This window comes from Camellia sinensis, chromosome 4 (genome assembly GCF_055761805.1).
Source record: "Camellia sinensis isolate YWXY chromosome 4, ASM5576180v1, whole genome shotgun sequence".
Lineage (NCBI taxonomy): Eukaryota > Viridiplantae > Streptophyta > Magnoliopsida > Ericales > Theaceae > Camellia > Camellia sinensis.
Window position 1 is genome coordinate 121,975,117 of NC_138964.1, and position 12,842 is coordinate 121,987,958.

The following is a 12,842-nucleotide window of genomic DNA, read 5'->3' on the forward strand; positions in this document are numbered from 1 at the left end:
ATCAAAAGAAAAGAAAGAGAACTCACTATTTTCTAAGCCAGAAAGCATATGATGAATGTTCTAATTAGGATCTAACAAGTAGAACTTAAGTACCTTATATTTATTTTAGTACCTTACATGTATTGTAACCTTGTGCTGAGTTCTTGGATATTTTGCAAAGCCCTCAGTGTCAAGTCTTAATGGTTGCCACCACTGGATCTTTTCATCCTTGCAAACAAATATTTAGTGGATCTTATTTTAGTTTACGTAGAAAGGTGATAATTACCTGATCAGATATTGGTGTTTGTTTCATCTGAAGTTTTGTTAGATGAGATGCATTTTGATTGGGTATGTTCAGATTTCATATTTTGGTGCCCTTATCTGTATTTATATATCTATACTTATATGTAAAGTGAACAGTTCATTTTTGTGTTCACCAAATTGAAGTGGTGTAATGCTTTTTCTAATTCCAAAATTGTCCAACAAAAATGACTTTTTGAATGTTCCAATTCCAAAATTAAACAACAAAATCACTTTTTGAATGTTTGGAGAACATTTGTTTGTCTTAATTATAAGGGTAAAATTATAATTTTTTCCATTCAAAATCATCAATTTATGTTGTATTGGCACGACTTCTAGCATATATATATATATATATATTTGCTCTTTTGTTACATCAAGTCATCACCATTCAGAATGAACTTCTGGATTCCTTGCCATTTCTATGTATCAGCTTCTTAACTTTAAGGTCTAAATCTTTTTACAGTTTAGATTTGTCAAATTTTATGGCCATCACGGACATTTTTTCAATAAATTTGTTATGTGTTTCTTTTATCCATATTTTTCCACATGTAAATTCTTAACTTTGATTGTTCACAGTGATAACTTTCTTCTTCAGCTTTTCTGTTTGTTGGTGTGTTGCATTTTTGAGAGGAATTGCTTCCTTTTGAGGCTTATGGTTTCTATTTCTGTCATGGTGTATATCAAAACCATCCGAATGTCTGGTCCTTTATTTCCTATTTTTTACTAATATTTGTTCTGAGAAGATTGTTTATTTGTTATTGCTTTTCTTGCTTACTGTGTCTGCTTCAAACTGATTTTATGACAGGTAGCAATGTCAAATGTGATTAACTAGTTGAATGTTTTCATTAGCTCCATGAAGTTAATATTTTTGGTAGTGACCAGGGTTATTAATGTAAAATGCCTGGAGCAAAAATGTAGACCTGATAGAAGGCTAGTATGAGCTATAAAACTGTCATGTCAGTTATAATCTGTTATACATTCTTCGGGGCGTCATCTATCTGCCTACATTTTTTTTTTTTGGTGTCTTGCATATTCTCATTCACCCATGGGTCTACATGCTTCCAGACAATGATTGGAAGATGTGGCTCTAGACAGATATGAACTATTAACTAGAATTCAACCCCAAATGGTAGAGATTTGAGCTTTCTTCTGGAGTTGAGTTGCATATTAGCTGCTGAAATCCTATATCACTCGTTTATAAACAAATGGAATTAAGAAAGCATAAGCTGTTCTGCTAGTTTTTGGTGACTACTAATCTACTTTTATGGATATCTATAAAATCATGCACCTTTCCACAGCATACCAAAGGCATTAAAGGTAAGGTATGAACCAATTATAGATGTTTTGCTGGTGATGGTCAAATATAGCTCCTTTGGTATTTTCCAAAGTATATGTTTAATTAATTTGTTTTCAGTTTTTACATAATTGTCAAAATGCTCTCCATGTGCTAATTCGATTTACTTCTGTTGCAGCTTACGAGCATCAATGGAAGGTTTTCTTGATGCTTTTAATCCCAAGGATTCTGTTACCCCTGCTGGAATTTTTTCTAATCGGGTTGAGGTTAGAGATATAATTAAATTTCATCAAGTTTCTCAATTTGATCAAATTTGATCAAGTTTTTTCAAACTCAGATGTCTCATAAAGTATAACTTTTAACAATGCATTTTAATTTGCAAGTATCTCTTTTTAAGCTCATTTTGGATTTCTTCACTTTCTGATTCCCCCCCCCCCCCCTCCTCTTTTTTTTGTTATGTTGTGGTGGGCTGTGTTGAAGGAACTTCAGTTTGAGTGTGTTCCGACATTTCTTATGGAGCAAGTAACCGCCTTTCTGAATGTAAGTACTTAATTGAGTTCTGCTTTCTATGGTATGATTGGTGTCTCATGATTTAATCTGTGCAGGATGTTAGAGAAGACCTTAGATGTTCTATGGCTAAGGATGCAGAGACTATCAAGAACGAGAGCTTAAGCATCAATAAAGATCCAAAATGTGTGGAACTATCAATAAATGCAGACAAAGACAAATTGCAAGCACAGCTACCTAAGGATATACCATTGGATTTTCAGAAAAAGGTTATTATAGCCAAACATGAGAAGCAAGAAGCCAACTCTGATATTTTCTTGAGAAAAAATGAAACTTACAAGCGTCTTATGGGTATGTAAACAGTGGGAATTAACTGCTTATGCAAAAAGGGTTAACTGAATTCTTTCTTCAAGAAGCATAGTGTATGGTAGTTGAACCATGTTTTGAACATATATGTCTTCTATCAATGGTCTAATTGTTTAATTGTGGCATTTTTTGTTTTTATTTTGTTCAAGCTTTAATATTTGAAGAAAATAGGAAGAATATCTAGAGGTTAGCTGTGGGTTTGATTTGTCTAATTTGTTTGATAAACAGCTGGATAGGTAAAAGGGCTTTAATGTTTCACAATTTGTTTATTTATTTATTTATTTTTATTTTTATTTTTAATTTTTTGCGACGGTAACAAGATGGTCGCCAAAGATCATGTTAGTATTTTTCTTTGTTTTTTGCGACGGCAAAATAGGGGTCGCCATAAGTAGTTTAGGTGGTCGCAAATAATTTGCGACCGTTGCTTTGCCGTCGCAAAAAGTATTTGCCACCCCCATATTCGCGACCCCCATTTGCCGTCGCATGGGCCGTCGCAAAAAGTCTTTTGCGACTGTTTTTTATTATTTGCGACGGTTTATGGCGGTCGCAAAAAGTATTTTTTTTAGTAGTGATAGCATCATTTCAGTCCCCTTAGCATGCTTGTATGCTTGCCTTGGATGCCTCTTTGATGCCTTATGAGCTTGTGTGGTATGCTCCTTGAAAGTGCATTTGTGCATGCTTTTGAATTCAAGCCATTTAAATGCCATCTAAGTGGTCTTTTGGGCTTTGTTTTATGTGCTAAAACTCTGTTTTTGGTCATTAAATTCATGCCATGTTTGGTCTTGCTAAGTGTAGTTCAATACTTCATTAGGTTGCCTTGAATGCTTGGGCCATTTGTTGCATGTTTAGCCCATCTTGTTTGCTTGGTTTGGCACCATGTTCTTGCATGATTTTCAATGCTTACCTTGCATGCCATTAGTCCATGTTACGCCTCTTTCGAGTGTGCTTGAGAGATGCCCTTTGATGCTTAAGTGTTTAAGCCTTAACATGTGCATGTGTGTATGTGTGTTTAGTCCCCATTTCATAGCACTTTGGCCACTGTTTTTGGGCTTAGTGAGGGCTGCCCAAATCATGTTTAAGTCCATCATTTGCTTGCTTGCATGCTTACCTTGCATGTTTATTTGCATGCTTGCATGTACATCTTGCATTCCCATGTTGCATCCTTAGCTCGCATGCCTAGGTTGCATTGCATCTAGTATGCATGTCTTGTTCCTTGATCTAGTGATAGGAATTGGGCTTTGGTTTGTTGATTTGCATTGCATTTGACATCAAAATGTGCACACTTGGTCCCTTGGGCCATCACGCATGGAAATGCGCGATTGATGGTCCGAGAACCAAGGAGCATGTCCCTTTGAGTCACTAACATGATAAGGGACATGATTGGTGCATACATTGCTTGAATTGCATTGCCATGCTGTGCCTTTCCTTCTGCTGCTGTCAATTGTAGATTCTGTAGGAACTTTCTGCCAACCAGCAGTGTCCAGTGCCGACCGGCAATCCTTCATGGGCCGATAGCTTCACCAACAGCCGGTGATTACATACCGCTGCCGGTGGCCATCCTACTCAGCCGGTGGTGTCTCCCAATGTCCAGGGAAGCAATTCTGAGACTTTGGCAGTCTTCAAAGAGGCAGAGCAGGGAAAACAGAGGCAGTCTATGCATGGTAGTGCACTTCCGAGCAAGACCCGAACACGCGCGCGTCGAACCCTCTTCCCGAGGCCCCTTTTATTGCTTTTCTTATGCTTAGTTAATTTGTTAATTAATTAGGTGATTTGTAATATTTAATTAGCTTGCGAGTTAGTTAATTTGTATTATTCTTTCGGTCCCTCCGAGTGAGGGTGAATTTGTAATAAGTGTGGGTGAGTGTGTGCATGTCTTCCAACCCCCACTTCTTTCTCCCTTTTACTTACCTGCTTTGATGGTTAGTAATAGGACATGTTTAATTTAGCATACCTTATGCTATGCATGCGTGCATCATTCATCAGTATTGCATGCACCGGGCTCGGTACATCATGCTAACTGCATTTGTACTTCAATTGCGAACTGAATACGTGCATCAATTAATTGCATTTCACATGCCATGTTTAGGTTAGCCGAGCCTACTCTAATTGCATCATGTATGTGTTGCATTAAGTCAATTCGACATGAACTAGGACCACGCATGTTGGCTAACTAGTTTACTGTTTTGGCACGGAGTACTCGGTAAGCATTTATGCTTTAGCATATCGCATGCGTGTGAATGCTATCATGACAGTACGCTTACCATGTGGCTAGATGCTTATGTGATAAACTGTTTGGATGCCTGTGGGTGAAGGTTGAATTGTCTGAGTTGGAAAAACTCGTTGAAATCCGTATTTTAGCCTACTTGCGAGTAGCAAATTCCAAAGTGTTTTTCAGGACAAACGGATATGCAATGCTTATTTCCAAATTAGGCAATCCAGTCTATACTTGTGTGCTGTGCGCATAACGTAGTAATGCTAGGCTAATAAATGGAACAAGAACACATAACGTTTTCAAAATTGGATATCATGATTAGTAGAGGCCGATCTTCGGATTGGGCGAGACGGGGTGCTCATAGCTGACCTTCCCCAATCGTACCCAAGTTCCCGAGCCGAGGCAACTTTGGTGATGACGGACACGTGGCCTTTGACACCGAGTCAGGGTTTCCTAAATTCCCCAAAATAAAATATTTAGGTGGCGACTCTGTATCTAGCAAAGCAGTCCATGTTTGGCACTTCTTTTTCTTAAAATCTGTTTTTCTCAAAACGATTTGTCAGATTTAGACTTTTTGGTTCAGATTAAGAATCGTGACAAATCGAGTCCGAACTGTAGCGAGGGCCCCACGCGGGCGCGTCTACACCCCCTCCAACTCCACAACATATCCACCACCCCCTTTGGCAGCACCCATGAAATCTCAAAAAGAGAACAAGCCAACCCCCAAAGTCGGGAGGTAATAGAACAATGGAGGAATAAATGGTCAACTAACTCCGCAGCAACACAACACATGTAACAACGGTTGACTAACACATGCCCTCGACGAACCAGATTATCAATGGTAAGATTACGACCTACAGCAGCCGTCCCTAAAAAGAAAACCACCTTAGAAGGCACACGAGGCACCCAAATACTCATCAAAGGAAAAACACCACCCACTACCCCCACCAAACTCCAATAAAAGGACCGAACAGAGAACAGACCTTTAGTTTCCACCACACTCCAAACCAACACATCTCCCCCCCCCTACCCGATAAACCCAACCCATATAAGAATCTAAACAACTCCTCCAACTAATCCGTTTCCCAATCCTGAACTTTACGCCGAAGCTAAATATCCCAAACCACCACCGCTCCCCCCCCAAAAAAAATAAGACGCAACCATTGCCTCGCGGTCCTTTGCAATGCCAAAGATCAAAGGGAAGCGCACGTCTAACACCATCTCCCCACACCACCTATCCTTCCAGAATCGAACCGTCTCCCAGTCTCCACAGAAAAATGCACTCTTACCCAAAACTCCCCTTTCCCCAAGCAAATACCTTTCCACAACCCCCTCCCATGAGACCCCATCACCTCCTCCGACCTATAATCCCCCTCAACCACCCCAAACTTAAAAGCCACCACCCGACGCCATAAGCGATCCCGCTCTCCAGCAAACTGCCACAACCACTTCCCTAACAACGCTCGATTAAACTGCACCAAACTCCGCACCCCCAAACCGCCCACCTCCATGGGTTTGGCAAATCCGCCCCCAATCAACCAAGTGATATCTAAAATCTTCTCCCCCACCTCCCTACAGAAAGTCCCTCTGAATTTTATGAAGATGCACAGCTACAGATGCAAGAATAACATGCAAAGACATAAAGTAGGGCGGAATACTGCTCAACACACTCTTAATCAATGTCAACCTTCCACCTTTCAATAAGTATTGTCGTTTTCATCTGGCCAAATGACGTTGAACCAGTTCCACCATTCTATCCCAAATCCCTGTCGCCTTGAAGGTAGCACCCAACGGCAATCCCAAGTACAGCCTAAAATCGCCGCTACCACAGGCAAACGCTCAACTTCCCCTATCAGGATCAACTCCGACTTGCTTAAATTAATCTGCAAGCCCAAAACTACCTCAAAACAAAGTAGAACACAACAAAGGAACCCCACTTGCTCCACATCCGCATCACAAAAAACCAAAGCATCATCAGCATACAGCAAATAAGACACCCCAATCGCTGTCCTAGTCGAAAACCCCACACTAAAACCCTCCACCAAACCTTCAAGCACAGCCTTAGACAACAAACGACTCAAAGCCTTCATAACTAGGATAAACAACAACGGAGATAAAGGATCCCCCTGCCAAAGACCCCGAAAAGTCGGAAAGAAACTAGCTGGTGAGCCATTCATCAAAACTGGCATATGCACCGTGGATACACAGAACTTTATCCACCGATACCATGTGGCCCCAAAACCCATCCAACACATAGGATAAAATCGAAAATCCCAATTAACATTATCATAAGCCTTCTCAATGTCCAACTTACTGGCCAAACCAGGTCGCCCTTCCCGGAGTCGAGAATTAACACACTCATTAGCGACCAAAACCGCATCCAAAATCTGCCACCCCCCTACAAAAGCATTCTGGGATTCAGACACTACACTCTGCAACACACCCCGAAGTCTGTCTGCCAACACTTTCGCCACCTACTTATATACACTCCCCAGCAAACTAATAGGCCTAAAATTTCTCACATCGTTAGCCCCCCATTTCTTCAGAATCAAAGCTAGAAAGGTCACTTTAAAGCTCCTCTCAAACTTCCATATGGTGAAAAAGGCCTCAAACACTACCATCACATCCTCCTTGACCACCCCCCAACAATGTTGGAAGAAAGTCAAAGTGAAACCATCTCAACCCAGAGCCTTGTCACCACTCATCATCTTCAAAGCCCCACACACCTCCTCCGTGAAGGCCCGCTCCAAACCCTCCGTATCCCCTTCAAGAAGAGTATCAAATAGCATCCCATCCAGCTCCAGCCTCCATGCCCTATCTTGTTCCCAGAAAAGTCGCTGATAAAAACCCACAATACCTTCCCGAATCGTGTCATTTGTAGACAAATCTCTCCCATCTACCTGCAGACGCACAATCTGATTAACCTTTCTGTGAGTATTTGCCATCTTGTGGAAAAACTTAGTATACTAGTCCCCATCTTTCAACCATAAACAACAAGATTTCTGTCGAAAACAAATCTCTTCCATATGAGCCAAATGAACATAATCCTGCTTGGCCACCTCCCTTATAACCATATCCACCCCTAGAAGCCCACCAGAAACTTCCTGCGCATCTAAGGACTGCAGAATGTCCACCACTTCCGCTTTCAGAACTTCTACTCGACCAAAAGTCTCCTTATTCCACAGTTTCAAATCTGTTTTGAGAAGTTTCAGTTTCTGAGCCAATATGCAACTAGGAGTGCCACTAACTGTATACGTACTCCACCATCGACGGACCCTCTCTAAAAAGCCCTCCGAGTGCAACCACATATTCTTGAACCGAAAAGGCGTCGGCCCACTACGAACCCCTCCACTGTCAAGCAAAATAGGCCAATGATCCGAGACTGGACGGGGTAAGCGACTTTGAATGACCTCCGAAAAGTGCTCCTCCCAACCACTAGTGCCCAGAAATCTATCAATTCAGGACATCTGGTGGCCATTAGACCAAGTGAAACTCCCCCCCTAAAGAGGCAAATCAACCAAATTCAACTCATCAATAAATGCAGAGAACGCCCTCATGGACCCATTTGCCCTAGTATTCCCCATCTTTTCAACCGGCCATCGAACCATATTCAAATCACCCCCCACACACCATGGCTCAGACCATCGATGCGCAACATCCCCCAACTCTCCCAAAAAAGAACCCCTCTCTAAATTTCGCACCGACCCATACACCCCAAAAAACACCCACCTAAAATTATCTGTCACACATCAAAAAAGATAAGACACCGAAAAACCTCTTACCTCCTCATCCTCCTTCACTACCACTCTATTATCCCAACATAGAAGAACCCCTCCTGCCATATCCACAGCTGGTAAATATCTCCACTCCACAAACCGACCACCCCAGATCTCTCTCACCACATCTCCACCCAACACCTCCATTTTCGTTTCCTACAAACATACCACATACGCTCTTACACTGCGAAGTAAGGACCTAACTGCTAGGGGTTTATCCCTCTCATTCAAGCCACGCACATTCCACGATAACACTTTTAACTTCATTTCAATAACAGAGGACCTCATCGCTCTCTCCTGGGGCCCCGCCCACTCATTAATAGAACACTCTAAATTTCAGAGCTCCCATAACCTTTTACGTTGCACCACTCCTGAAGAACCACCCTCCTGTGATGGAGCCCCTTGCCTCTATAAGGTTTCCACTGCTCTGAATAAACTCATAGCCTCAGTCTCATGGCCTTCAAAAGATACACCGAGCAAACGACTAACCTCGCTAATCCTACTAAGCACCCACTCTGAAACAGTGTCTGCCGAGGGAGCCTTCATCCCATTCAAATCAACCTGACACTGAACCTTACCTTGGGGCTGCTCAGAAAAGGCCTCACCATAGATGGCAGCAGTCGAAATGGCAAGAGGATGGACCACAAAAGACAACTCCCTCCCTAAATGCCTATGATCAGATTCGTTCCTCCTAACCCAATCTGTCGCAGCATTCACAGCATCGTCAGTTACCCAGTGCTGCCCTAAATCCTCATTTGTATCAAAAGACTGGCTGGACACTTTATCGTCCTCCGATACATCTCGCAATCCACCCAGCTTCTCGTTGCGATCAGTGACAGATGTCAACAGTGTAATGTTCTTCCCATTCGCTAAAGGTCCTGAAATCGAAGACCGACTCGTCTGACTTGGATCCAAATCACGACGCAAATTATCAAAGACCTGGGCCACTGGGGTAGTGAACCCAGAATGGCCTATAACTCCTTTCACAGAATAGGCCAACCCTTTCAACCCCAACCCCTGGGCCCTATCCTCATATTGGCCTACCCCAGTATTACCTTGCAACGGGTTGATATCCCCTGCCTTGGGCCCTTGAAAAGATGGACCACTAATTTTGGTAAATTTTCCCTTACCCCGACCCAACCCAAGGCAAGCCCAAACTTGGGCTTTTGAGTATGGGGCCCACTGCCCAAGTTTTTTTGGTCACCAAGCCTTCTTAGGTCCGACTCAACGCTGTGAAATCTGCGACTCAAGGCAATCACGCTGCTCTAGCAGGCTGTAAGTCTCCACCACCGGTCCGTCCTCCGACCAAATAGGCAACGAGTATCTCCAATCACCCCTACGAATGGTCCAGAGCACCCCTAGTTGTACCACGAACTTTGAGTCGAACACATCCCAGAGGTCCTTCCATTGTTGTTGCTGCATCAACCTCTAGGAAACCCTCACAACGATCACCAATCGCACGATACACCTGCTCTCCACGAAGATGTAGCAGAAGTCCAAGCATCTACACCTAAAAACTCTGACTTAGCAATTGATGACTTCCCTTGGCACATAACGCCTTCGGCGACCACCAATCAAGACTCAAACATCGACCGTCGACCACTCATTTACCTCCCAGAATTCTGATGGCTTCTGACTTAGATGGAAAAGAAAACAACACGTACTGTCCTCCGATGACCTTCACTTGCATGCCTTCACTAACCTTCCATAATCGGTTAACCCACGCCGATAGGCCAGATAGCTCCATCCGCTTCTCTCTCAATTCTCCCACTCTCCCCACCAGACACGAATCCAAAAAGGACACCCATTCGGCACCAGACCCTTATCTCACCACCACATCCTACCCCCCAACCCCAGGGACGACCACCGCATTCCTAATCGGCCAGGAATTATGTCTTTCCCCTCTTAAATCTTAACCTTGTATGACCCATCCATTCCCTATCGTAAATCCATCCAAAACCAGAGCTATGCCCTCCCAGCCATCCCCAAACGATGATTGTAGAAGGAACATCTAAGTACGACGATCACCCATATGAACCACAATCTGAACAGCCACCCCCACCTCCTCTAGACGAAGCCAACACGCCACACTGTGCCGCCCCCCAGAGACACGACCCAAAAACACCCCAACAGTGTTCATCTCGGATGCCTTTCTCATTCGATCCGCTACCCATTTGATCTCTGCACCGAACAACTCAATCACTCGTCGAACCCACTTAGAAAATATGAGGAAGAAGAACTCCGAAAATATGAGGAAAAATGAATATATTTCAGTTATATTCAAAACTTCTTATCTTACAAGACCAAATGACACTCCTTATATAGGAGATATTACAAACATCATTATAACCCATTATATGCCACTTACATATTATATATTACCACTATCTACCACTATCATATTATATACATGCCACTATCTACCACCAACACCACTATCATATTCTATACATGCCACTATCCTTCACCAACACCACTATCATATTATATACATGCCACTATCTACCACCAACACCACTATCATATTCTATACATGCCACTATCCTTCACCAATACCACTATCATATTATATACATTAACACAAATTTCCAGCACTCCCCCTCAAGCTGGTTTGAAGATATCTTCCATAGCCAGCTTGCTAGTCAGCTTATCAAATTGCTTCTTGTGTAGTCCCTTCGTTAGCACATCAGCTAATTGTTCACCTGTTGGAAGATAGGTCATACAGATTATGCCAGCATTGATTTTCTCCTTGATGAAATGTTTATCCACTTCTATATGTTTTGTGCGATCATGTAGAACTGGATTATGAGCTATAGATATAGCTGCTTTGTTGTCACAATAGACCTTCATAGGTGTCGGGTGAGAAAGCTTTAATTCTTCAAGAATTCTTTTAATCCACATTACTTCACAGATTCCATGGGCAATAGCTCTGAACTCTGCTTCTGCACTACTTCTAGCTACCACATTCTGTTTTTTACTCCGCCATGTAACTAGGTTCCCACCTACAAAGGAGCAGTATCCGGATGTTGATCTCCTGTCTGTAACACTTCCTGCCCAGTCTGCATCTGTGTATACTTCAACTTGAAGATGTCCATGTTTCTTGAACAGTAAGCCTCTCCCTGGAGTTCCTTTCAAATATCTTAAGATCTTATAAACGGCCTCAAAGTGCTCTGCCCCTGGTGAGTGCATAAACTGACTTACCATGCTGACTGCAAAGGCAATATCAGGCCGCGTATGAGACAAGTAAATCAATTTCCCTACAAGTCGCTGATATTGTTCCCTCTCTTTGACTTCTTTAGCCTTAGCAGCTTGTAACTTCAAGTTAGGCTCGATCGGAGTCTCCACCATCTTACAACCAAGCATACCTGTTTCTCCAAGGAGATCAAGAACATATTTTCTCTGATTAACGAATATACCTTCCTTGGATCTTGCAAATTCCATTCCGAGGAAATACTTGAGGGCTCCCAGATCCTTAATGTGAAATTCTTTTGCGAGTTTCTCTTTGAGGGCTGCTAACTCTGCTTCATCATTACCAGTTAAAATGATGTCATCAACATAAACAATCAAAATTGCAATTTTACTGTTTTTTGAATGTTTATAAAATATTGTGTGATCTGCTTGACTCTGCGAGAAGCCACAACTGATAACTGCCTTCCCAAAGCGTTCAAACCACGCTCTTGGTGATTGTTTGAGTCCGTATAATGACTTGTTCAATCTGCATACTCTGTCGCTTCCAAGTCTCTGCTCAAATCCCGGCGGTAGGCTCATGAACACCTCCTCTTCAAGATCACCATTCAGAAATGCATTTTTAATGTCAAGTTGATGTAGAGGCCAATCTGAATTTACTGCAAGAGATAACAGTACTCTGATGGAATTTATTTTAGCAACAGGAGCAAACGTCTCCTGATAGTCAATCCCATAAGTTTGAGTGAAGCCTTTAGCCACCAGTCTCGCCTTGTATCTCTCAACGCTTCCATCTGCGTTACATTTTATCGTAAACACCCATTTACACCCAACTGTTTTTTTGTCTTTGGGTAGATCAACTATCTCCCAAGTACCACTTCTCCTTAAAGCATTCATCTCCTCCATGACTGCTAATTTCCAATTCGGATCATCCAATGCTTCCTGTATATTCCTTGGAACAAACAAGTGTGAAATCCTAGATGTGAAAGCTCTATGGTTTTTAGACAGTCTTTGATAGGAGAGGTAATTTGCAATAGGATGTTTAATGCAATTTCGGACACCTTTCCTAATTGCTATAGGAACATCAAGGTCGGAAATAGAAGGAATAGGATTACCTAAAATTTCGATGCCAGAACTCGGGTGGACATTCGGGTCATTAGGATGGACATTCGGGTCATTATTCCTCAGATGAAATCGCTTCCTAGTATAAACCTGAAGCTCA

At 42.3% G+C, this 12,842-nt stretch overlaps 1 long non-coding RNA gene across 1 annotated transcript; it reads left to right on the top strand.

The window, feature by feature from the left end:
* Positions 1-441: 441 nt before the first annotated feature.
* On the top strand, positions 442-2,336 carry LOC114260914 (uncharacterized). Its single transcript, XR_014365706.1, has 2 exons — positions 442-2,116; positions 2,182-2,336. It is a non-coding gene; the product is annotated as an uncharacterized LOC114260914 (long non-coding RNA).
* Positions 2,337-12,842: the final 10,506 nt, after the last annotated feature.